At 32.9% G+C, this 10,774-nt stretch overlaps 1 pseudogene; it reads right to left on the bottom strand.

Moving 5' to 3' along the window:
* Positions 1-3,071: 3,071 nt before the first annotated feature.
* LOC149212863 (protein SMALL AUXIN UP-REGULATED RNA 51 pseudogene) lies at positions 3,072-3,932 on the bottom strand (annotated as a pseudogene).
* Between the last annotated feature and the right edge of the window lie 6,842 nt (positions 3,933-10,774).

Raw genomic sequence — 10,774 nt, 5'->3', positions numbered from 1 at the left:
GCAGTATGGGAGAGATTATGAGGAGAATTTTGCATCGGTTGCGAGAATGGAAACCGTGAGAGCAGTGTTGTCCATAGCAGCTCAAAACAAATGGAAAGTCTACCAAATGGATGTGAAATCAGCATTCCTAAATGGAGTGTTAATGGAAGAGGTTTATGTGGAACAACCTCTCGGATATGAGAAGAAAGGTGAAGAGCACAAAGTGTGCAAATTGAAGAAAGCTCTTTATGGGATGAAGCAAGTGCCAAGAGCATGGTACAGCAGAATAGATTCATATCTATTGGATAATGAATTCGACAAGTGTGAGGGAGAACCCACAGTCTACATCAAAGAAAAGGATGGTAAAATTTTAATTGTTGTCTTGTATGTTGATGATGTGATTTTCAAAGGGTAATGATAATCAGCTCATTGAGAATTTTAAATCAGTCATGAAGGATGAATTTGAAATGACTAACATGGGTTTGTTGAGATACTTCTTAGGCATAGAAGTAGATCAAAATGAAAAAGGAATTTTTATCTCACAAGCAAGATATATAAATCAAGTATTGAGCAGATTTAACATGCAAGAGTGCAAGGCAGCGATCACTCCCACAGTAATGGGATTAAAGCTCAGCAGAGAGGACAACAGCAAGGATTTTGATCCTAGTTTGTAAAAAAGTATTGTTGGTAGCCTTATGTATTTAACAGCTACTAGGCCTGACATTATGTATGTTGTTAGTTTAATTTCCAGATTCATGGAGAGGCCAAAGGAGGCACATTGGCAGGCAGCAAAAAGAATTTTGAGGTATGTCAAAGGTACCAAAATGTTTGGAATTTTATATAATGTCTCAGAACATTCAGATTTGGTTGGCTACACTGATAGTGATTGGGATGGAAGTGTAGATGATCGGAAAAGAACTTCCGGTTATGTTTTTCATATGGGTTCAGGAGCCATTTCATGGGCTTCTAAGAAGCAGTCCATTGTAGCATTGTCTACAGCAGAGGCTGAATATGTGGCAGCTACAGCAGCAGCATGTCAAGCAGTGTGGATGAGAAGAATGTTGAGAAGCTTAGGCCAAGAGCAGGAAAAAGCGACAGTGATTTTTTGTGACAATAGCTCAGCTATTGCATTGTCAAAGAATTCAGTGTTTCATAAGAGAACGAAACACATTGATACAAGGTTTCACTACATCAGAGAATTGGTGAACAATGGAGAAATTGTCCTAGAACATTGCAGGACTCAAGAACAAGTAACAGACATCTTGACAAAGCCTTTGGATCAGAAAAGCTTTGAATTTTTGAGGAAGTGTCTGGGTATGACCGAATGCCCAGCAGTTGAAATTAAAGGGGAGTGTTGAAGTCGTAATTTCAACGCAGTCGTACTGCGCTCCCCAAAACCACCGAACAAAACCACAAACCGCCCAGAGCATATCGCACCACTTTTGTGTAAAAGTTGTTTCCGTATTTTTGGCTCCGATGCGATTTGGTGCAGACGTGTGTCACTCACCTGACATCAGCCAACGTAATTTATCGGAAGCTAAAGTTCTGTAGCATGAGGCCTTCCGATATTCTTCTCCACCGTTCGATTGCTTCCATCGCTCTCCACCGTCGATCGTCTGAAGTTGCATATGGGCCCGCATTAAATCAAGGATTGCGTGGAGTGAATGTCAATTTTGGTTGACCATACCTTCTAATTAATGAAGTGTCATATATGTAGGTGGATAGTTAAGTTTTTTTTTACGGCATGTATTAATGTTCATAAAAACGTGTTGTATTTTTTTAAGTGCGTTGACCATTTTGTAATGAAAAATATAACAAGTGAAGTGTGCTCGTGTTGTGGTTGTTGCACACGGGAGGAAAAGAACATTGGTGTTCGCAGCAGCGTGAAGAACCAGAGGATGTATGCACAGCAGTGCACAAGATATATTCTGTAATGTTTTGTTTTGACTTTTGTAATGGAACGGTGAAAACGCAAGGTGAAATGAGAACTGAGCCCGTAATATTTTATGTGCTGAAGGTTTTTGTAATATCCATGAGCGTATAATGAAATTGTTTTACAGCAGTAAACTTATGTAAATTTTTATTACAGCAGTAAGGTGTTTTTCACAGCAGTGAATGTAAAAATGATTTTACAGTGGTAAATCCCTCTCAGTAAAAGAGGATGAAGTTTGCATTAGTTTTTTTTAATAGAAATGTTTTTATGGTGGTAAAATACTCTGTTTCTCAGTAAAAAAATTAATCCTGTGGAGGTAAAACAGAGCATTGCCTCTGTGTTTTTGGGATTTTCCCATTAAAAATCCCCAACATTTTCTTGCACATTTTATGTAAATTACACATTTTAAATTACAATTACAATAAATATTTATTGGATTTGTAATAATATTGACCAAGACATGTATTTAGAAAAAGCCAAAACTTATGTCAAATGTTTTAATTATTATAAATTTTTAGGTCACTAGATATTTTACAACTTAACATGGAGAGATGTAATAGTGTGTGTAAATGAGTGTAAATATTTAAATGTTAGTTCTATATCAAAGAACATTGTAGTGATTGTAAATAAGTATAAACATCAAATAATAATAATAAACCATAATATTAATTTCATAAAAAATGAAAAATAAAAAATAATAATTACGTATATTCAATTTATTATATTATAAATTTTATTTATCAATAAATTTACAAACAAAATTACAAAACACATGTCACATTAAAATAAATTTAAATAATAATAATTCATATTTAAAATCCGTAACTAATAAACATATATATAAAATATAAAATAATTTAAATTTATATGCATTAGATTAATAAGCATTATATGACCTCATGTCCCAACAAGACTGCATTCATATTAGGTAAACATCACGGCCAATTGAAGTTCATGACAGAGGCTGCAACTTAACTCTAACGACATGATGATGAAAGCCCAAACACAAGCTAGATCTTGATGATAAGTCTAATGAAATCTGATGCCACAACAGAATAGAGAAAGTCATAAGTAAAAAAGGAAATCGTATATCTTGCAAACCTTTAATATTGTCACAAAAAAGTACACTGCGGAGAGACATAAATTGTATCCCAACCGCTGTCAATAAGGGCTTCCGATATCTTTAATCTTGCTTAAAAGTATATACATTTCGGAGGGACAGAAAATTAATCTCATGAGCCTTCGATAAGGGGTTCTAATTTAACCATGGATGCTATGGAAACATTGAGGCCCACTATTTGCAGTTTATCCTATATGAGTCCTTTTCCTGGAAATTGACTCCGGCTGAAGCGGCTGGATCTTCACAGAGAAGGCTCTGCTAGCATGCATCCTGAGATTGCTGAAACCCGAAAGATTTTATTCAGGTTCAAATGTTACAGAGGATATAACCTCCACTCGTGTTAAAGGAGTGTACCGTAACGATAGATAGCGTAATTCTGTACACTCTAGCATGCGCAGTCCATGGCCTTCTGGAAATCAATGATTTTATCCAGCTTCGAATTTGTAGGTACTGTGTAATCCATTTTTCCAAACATGGACGTCAGATATTCGAAAGCAACTTCGTCACAAGGAAGGGTGAGCCCCATTTGGTGACCAAACCCATACTCCTCTTCGGCCTTCTTTAACAATGCCCGGAACACAGGATGATTTAAATAAGTGGCAGGAATGATAAACCTCCTTCGTTCCTTTCCAACATACACCGCACAGTGTCCCTTGGGAACATCTGTGGGCAAAGCACTGCATGAGGAGCCCAGGGCCTCATTCTCCATCATGAAGTACCCAGTTTTCTCTGGAGAAAGGGCATATCTGGTCGCCTTATAGCCCTTTGCAAACTTGCAAAGCACTCTGATTAGCTGCTTCAAAAGAAGAACATGAGGGTTTCTCAATCTTCTTGCCATTGCCATAGATTAGATGAGACGGGAGGATACAAAATCAAATTCAAACCTCTTGAGTACTAACGAGAAGCTTGCACAAGATTTGATTTGGAAAAAAGGCATACATTTCGTATATATAAGAACTGAAAGTTAGGATCTAATGAGCAGAAGCAGAGATTTCTTGTGATAAGATGGTAATGGTGTATAACAGTGATATGGTCCACTGTCGTCTTTTGTACCATATACAAGATGCTTCGAAGAGTGACTTTTAGGCCCACCTGCAATCAGAATCGACTAAGTAGCACGAGCGTGTACCCTTCAAATGTAGGGATGCCTGCAGACCAAGATCAATGAGTGAAATTAAGATCTCTCTCTTATGGCCAACCAACTGTGTGGAATCCTATCTTATCAGAACCGATTTTCTGAGTAGTGCAGCGTCTAAAGTAGAATTACTAGATTCTCATTCGTTACTTTCGAATGGGCGCTGTAATTGTCATCCAATATAGAGATTATTTGCAGAGATTTCTCTGGCGTAAATTCCTCTGAGATTCTGTTTGTCCGGCCACAAGATTGCGAGTAATGAATGCGAAATAGACGTTCACGTGTAATTTTGCGTGGGTTGCGACACCTGTAATTGTCATCCAATATAGAGATTATTTGCAGAGATTTCTCTGGCGTAAATTCTTCCTCTGAGATTCTGTTTGTCCGGCCACAAGATTGCGAGTAATGAATGCGAAGTAGACGTTCACGTGTAATTTTGCGTGGGTTGCGACACATTAGTTCAATGGCTTTCTCTCATCATATTCAAATTCAGACAGCTGCTGGCATGAAACGACTTGGATTTCTTTCATCATATCCAAATTCAGACACTATCTATCATGAAGTGACAATTATTTGTAACGATTATCCAAATTCAGACACTCTCTATCATGAAGTGACAATTATTTGTTTGTAACGATTAGGTGATAGGGATGTAAATTTTTTTTTTAAATTTAGGATAATTGGTAACTGGTTAGAGTTATTTTGAACAGACTCAGATCAAATCTAATAATAATAGGAAACTTATGCTTCAACAAGAGCTGAAACATTCGCTATGAGGTCGTCTACTATATACTCATGAGATTTGAACCCTCATCTAGTGCTTTTCACCCAACTAAACTTATAATTCAACCCCATATCACTGTATATATGGATGCAAAATTTAAAATATTATATTATTTATTACATAAAGTTGGTCCATTTGCTATATTAGAGCTACTTGAAATTGCCTTTGCTTTAATAGATTGAATTCCATAATAATAATTTTAAAAAATATATAAAGTGGAGGATGAGACAAAGTTTTCGAGCCGTCGCAATATTACTCTGAAGAATTAATAAAAAATGAGAGGACTCGAACGAAGATTACTCCTAAGAAAATCCACGATAAGTCGTGATTAAGTCGTGATTTGCAACACATGTTGTATTAATTTTTATTAATTTCCACTTATAAATTTATAAGTAATAATAGTAATTTAATTTTAAATTAAATTATTTATTTTTAAATAAAAGTTTAAATATGTAAAATGATAATTGAAAAAAAAGTTGTTTTACTAGAATTGAAAATTATTCAATTCTATGATGTAATTAATTGATTAAGTTATTAATTTTTACTCTATAAATTTATAAGTAAGAATAATAATTTAATTTCTAAATTAAATTATATATTTTTAAATAGAAGTTTAAGTATGTAAAATTATAATTGGAAAAATGTTATTGTTTTACTATAATCGAAAAAGGTACAATGTAATTAATTGATTGAGTTAGCAGATATTATATCATATTATATATGTCGTTTACTTGGCATTAGGTTGAGGATTACACAAAGTTTTCAGGTTTTCACAATATTATTATGGAGAATTAATAAAAAGAAGATGCTATGTCATATTATATATTTGGTTCATTTAGCATTAACTTGAGGATTAAACAAAGTTTTCAAGCTCTCAAAATATTACTATGAGAAATAATAAAATATGTGTGGTTCACTTAGCATTAACTTGAAGATTAGATAATTTTTTCAAGCTCTTACAATACTACTAAAGAATTAATAAAAAAATGAGAGGACTCCAATTAAGATTATTCTTAAGAAAATCTATGAAAATTCATGATTTGCCATTTATATTGTATTAATTTCTATTGTATAAATTTATAAGTAACAATAATAATAATTTAATTTTTGAATTAAATTATATATTTTTAAATAGAAGTTTAAATATGTAAAACGATAATTGAAAAACTATTATTGTTTTATAACGAAATTAAATAGAATTGAAAAAGGTAGAATGTAACTAATTAGCACTATGTTTCTGATTTTAAGAGTGTCTAGAGAATTAAATTGAACTCATGACCTTTCAATAGAAAAAGTGCTTCAACCACAAACACTTACCAATTGAACTAATTTTGGATACCAATTTTAGTAGATTTATAATACTAACAATTGCAACAAAAGGTGCAAAGGGACACCTAAAAATTGTCCCAAAAGGTGCAAAGATACACCGATAGGAAAAATTGTACTTTGATTTTAAACAGTAATTTTTATATTAAAAATAATTTTTAGGTTGTGATGTGAATAGTGTTTCTGTGATTATCATTTCTATCTTTATCATCATCATTTCCTCCTCATGGATGATGTCTTCTACTATCAATGGTTGATAACCCTCTTTGCAAATCCAAATCAGAAGCTAGATCTGGAGGAGGAGAAGAATATTTATGCTCATCACTCATAGAATTCTCTTTAGAATTTTTCATTTTTTTCTTATTGCATTCTTGAATAGCAGTGGTGAATCATGATCATCCCTTCTTGAACAAGTTCTGACTTGTGTAGTTAAAAGTAGTCTGCATTTTTTTTATTTTCTATACCAAGGCCTAAACGTTTAGGACATTTTTTAATGTTGTAAGGTCTCTGTGGAACATCCTCATTTTTTTGAATTACTCCAACCGTTTTTACGTGAGTTGAAGATCATATCATAGGTAACACAATAGATTTGTTTATCTTCTGCTTCATTAGCAATTAATAACTAAATTTTATCCTGAACCATTTTCTACTCTTCACCATTAGTCATTCAATGCAATGAAACTACCTCATCTTATGGATGTGACTTATCATACAATTCCTGAAATTTTTTTATCAACAAAAACATCCCCAAAATCGAAGTTACCATTTGTAAATACTACCTCATCAACCACTTAGTGATCTCTTTTGTTTCCATTCCATTCTTGCACATTCCACCTCTCTTCCTTTCATTTCTTAGTTCTATGAATGGGCAAAGTCGACAATTCAACCTTAAGGTTTGGAATGGAATCCCCAGGTCTTCTAGAAAACACTAAATATTGAGGAACAACTAGCTCTTATAATGGGAAAATATCCTGGTCTATTTTATTGTTTACCCCCCCTAATGGGCCAACACTTATTATGACTCTAGCAATCTATTCTATTAACCAACCTCTGCAATTTAGGGTTGTCTTAGTTGTATGCACTGGAATTGAGTTTTGCTTTCTTTTTTTATATGAACTTATATGGGCTAGAAATATCTACGTTATTGAGTTTCAATGCAAAAGAAAATTTTCACCTCTTAACAATTGGTTACCAAGATATTAACCCTGCAAATTTTCAGCCTTAGGGTCATTATTGATTTGGACTTATGCAGGAACGCAAAAAAATACAAATATACACATAAACATAGAGATGTAGTGGAAATAAACTTCATTCATTAATATCAAAGAACTGAAATATGCTTACATACAGAAATTAAAATAAACTAGATCGGGCGATGGTAGCTTATCTCTAAGAAGATATGTGGACAATACATGCCTTTGAACTGCGTTAAAATGACGCTTAAAGGCCTATTTATTATTGAGAAACAATGGAAACCATAAGCATCCAGAAACCTAACCCTAGGAGATGAAGCACCAAAATTGTGGGACCCATTTAGGTAAATTGGTACATAAAATTCTCGAGGTCGTAATTTTGGCATAGAATCTTCGTTAGGCTATAATAGTACCTTGTTTCAAATATCGCAAAGAGAAAACTAAAATAAAATCGGAAAACCAATTTGAGACATTTCAGTCTCTCTGTTTTCCCTAAAAAAACGTCTTTTAGTCCCTTAAAAAGGCTCCATAATTTTAGGACCTAAAAAATTTCCAAAAATAGTAAGTTGTGCTACAATTAATAAAAACAAAAAGAAACAATGGTGGGGGTCCAACTTGAATAGGCAGGTGGCCACAATATCCACCTGGATCAGTCACCCCCCCCCCCCTTAGGAAGCAATTGTCCCCATTATGTTGAGTGCATCCATGAGATGGGGAAAATTCTGTTGGACTTAGCCCCTCGTGAGCCACTTGCGTTGGGTAGGAGTTGGTCATCATTGATAACCCGAGAGAATGTGATCTTCTATTGGCAAGTGTTCTTGATATGCATGTCCATGATCCGATTAGTTGTGGCATGTTCCATATAGTCTGGGTTTAACTCTGTTGGTGTGAGTTGTTGTGTAATGTATGATGTGCCTAGTACTGGTCGAAAGCGGTCCACATTGAACACTCGGTGCATGCCAAGGAATGGTGTAAGACCCATATCGGAGTGGGCGAAGATTGCGGTTAGGCCCAATGAGGTGCTCCTTTTACAAATGTAACTAAACATTGTCATGGGTGTATGGTTGTATATGTAGGTTTTAACCCCGTACAGAAATTAGCTATATACCAATTCTAAAAACAAAAAATAAACAATGACGAGAGCATAACACATAAAACAAATATACACAAATATTTTCCCTTGGATCCCAAAATCGGGATTACCATATAGCTTTTCATTATGTTCCTTTCAATGTTACAATACATATATATACATGTCGAAGAAACAATAAACTCCGATCCATTAACTCTCGATTAGAACATAACTATAGTTTCCTTGACCCGATCTACAAAATATCATGGACCAAAAACCATCGCGACCAAAACCATAGGTAGGTATGCCCACTTAATATAGGGTACAAAAAAAAATTGCGAAAGCGCTGCCCCGTACCTTGTAGAGGGGGCTGCAGTCCCCGTCAAACACCCTACTGCACGGAGCAATGAAGGGGGGCTCCGTCCCCTCTAACCCCCGTTTCACTACTAAGGCTAGTCATGAAAAAATTATAAATAATTTATTTTTTTATTTATTTCTTCAACCGGTGTAATTGATACTCTATTGAGTTAAGTATTTTGTAAATATCTTTGTCGAAGAAGAGAACGGTTTAGATTGATTGTAATACCGAGAAAAACAAGTGAGGTATTTTATAAGTATCTTTATCGAGAAAGAGAGCTGTGTAGATTGATTGTAATACCGACAAAATAAACTTTCTCATGCAATTTGAAGTGAGTTATAAATAATTTGACGTGAGTTGTAAATTTTGTTGGAGACGTGGATTCCAATGACTGTTTTTTTTAACGGTAGGCTCATAAAGAGATAGAATTTGAGATTTATAAGTTTATAGAATTTGAGCGAAATATAGTTTAAAAATCTATAAAATTTTGAATAAAATTACTGGTAATTTGTTAATTAAATATAATTTACAAAATTTTAAATAGAGCTATATAAGATATTTACAATATTTTCAGTATGAATCCCTGAATTGTGAAACCCATCAGGAAAATGGATTTGTTTAGAAATTCCAAACCGAAATCATAATATTTATCTATGAATCTAGTGTTTAATAGAACTCTTATTGCCCACGGGCAACGAGGTTATTGTTTTTTATTTATAGGAAGATTGTTTTGCACCTTAGGTTATATATATATATATATATATATAACTGAATTATCATCGGAAATAATTTCAACGTTAACCAACTATTAACTTAATTATTTTTGTTTTTAATGGGCAGATGGATTTTGCACTTAATTCTTAAATTTAAATTGTCACAGGGAATAGTTTTAATGTTAAGAGACTATTATCTGATCTAAAATAATTTTTGTTTTTAATGGGCAGATGGATTTTGCACTTAATTCTTAAATTTAAATTGTCACAGGGAATAGTTTTAATGTTAAGAGACTATTATCTGATCTAAAATAACTTAGAGTAGATTTGCTTTTTAGTTGCAATTCTTTTTAAGGATAACAATTTATATATACACATATATTTTATATATCAATTTTATTTTATCAAATTTTTCATGAAATTTTAAATTTGCATTGTTTAAAGCTTAAACTATAATTTTGAATGTATAAATAGATTAAGTGACTTGAAAATCTTTTACATAATTTATGTAGATGACACATCTTAAATTACAATTATAATAAATATTTATTAGATTTGTGACAAAATTGACCCAAATATATATTTCGAAAATGCCAAAATTTATGTTAAATATTTTAATCATAAGAAATTTTTAGACTACCAGACACTTTACAACCTAGTATAGGAAAATATAAAATATTATATCAAATAATAATAATACATCATAATATTAATTCTATTAAATAAAATGAAAAAAAAAATAATAATTACATAAATTCAATTGGTTATACGGTAAATTCTATTTATCAATAAATTTACAAACAAAATCACAAAATATATTTAGCATTAAAATAAATATAAATAATAATAATTTATATTTAAAACCTATCACTAATAAACCTATATTTAAATATAAAATAATTTAGCTTAATAGGCTCATGTCCAACAAGACTGCATTCATATTACGTAGACATCACAGCCAATTGAAGTTCATGACAGACGCTGCAACTTAACTCTAACGACATGATCATCAAAGCTGAAAGACAAGCTAGATCTTGATGATAACTCGAATGAAGTCTGATGCGACAACAGAATAGAGAAAGTCATAAGTAAAACAGCAAATCGTATATCTTGCAAACCTTTAATATTCTCACAAAAAAAGGACACTGTAGAGAGAAGAAA

Source organism: Pinus tabuliformis, chromosome 1_1 (assembly GCF_031772625.1).
Source record: "Pinus tabuliformis cultivar Carrire ecotype Pingquan chromosome 1_1, CPIR1, whole genome shotgun sequence".
NCBI classification, from domain to species: domain Eukaryota; kingdom Viridiplantae; phylum Streptophyta; class Pinopsida; order Pinales; family Pinaceae; genus Pinus; species Pinus tabuliformis.
Note: the sequence above shows the minus strand (reverse complement) of the source record. Positions and strands in the feature narration are given on the sequence as shown.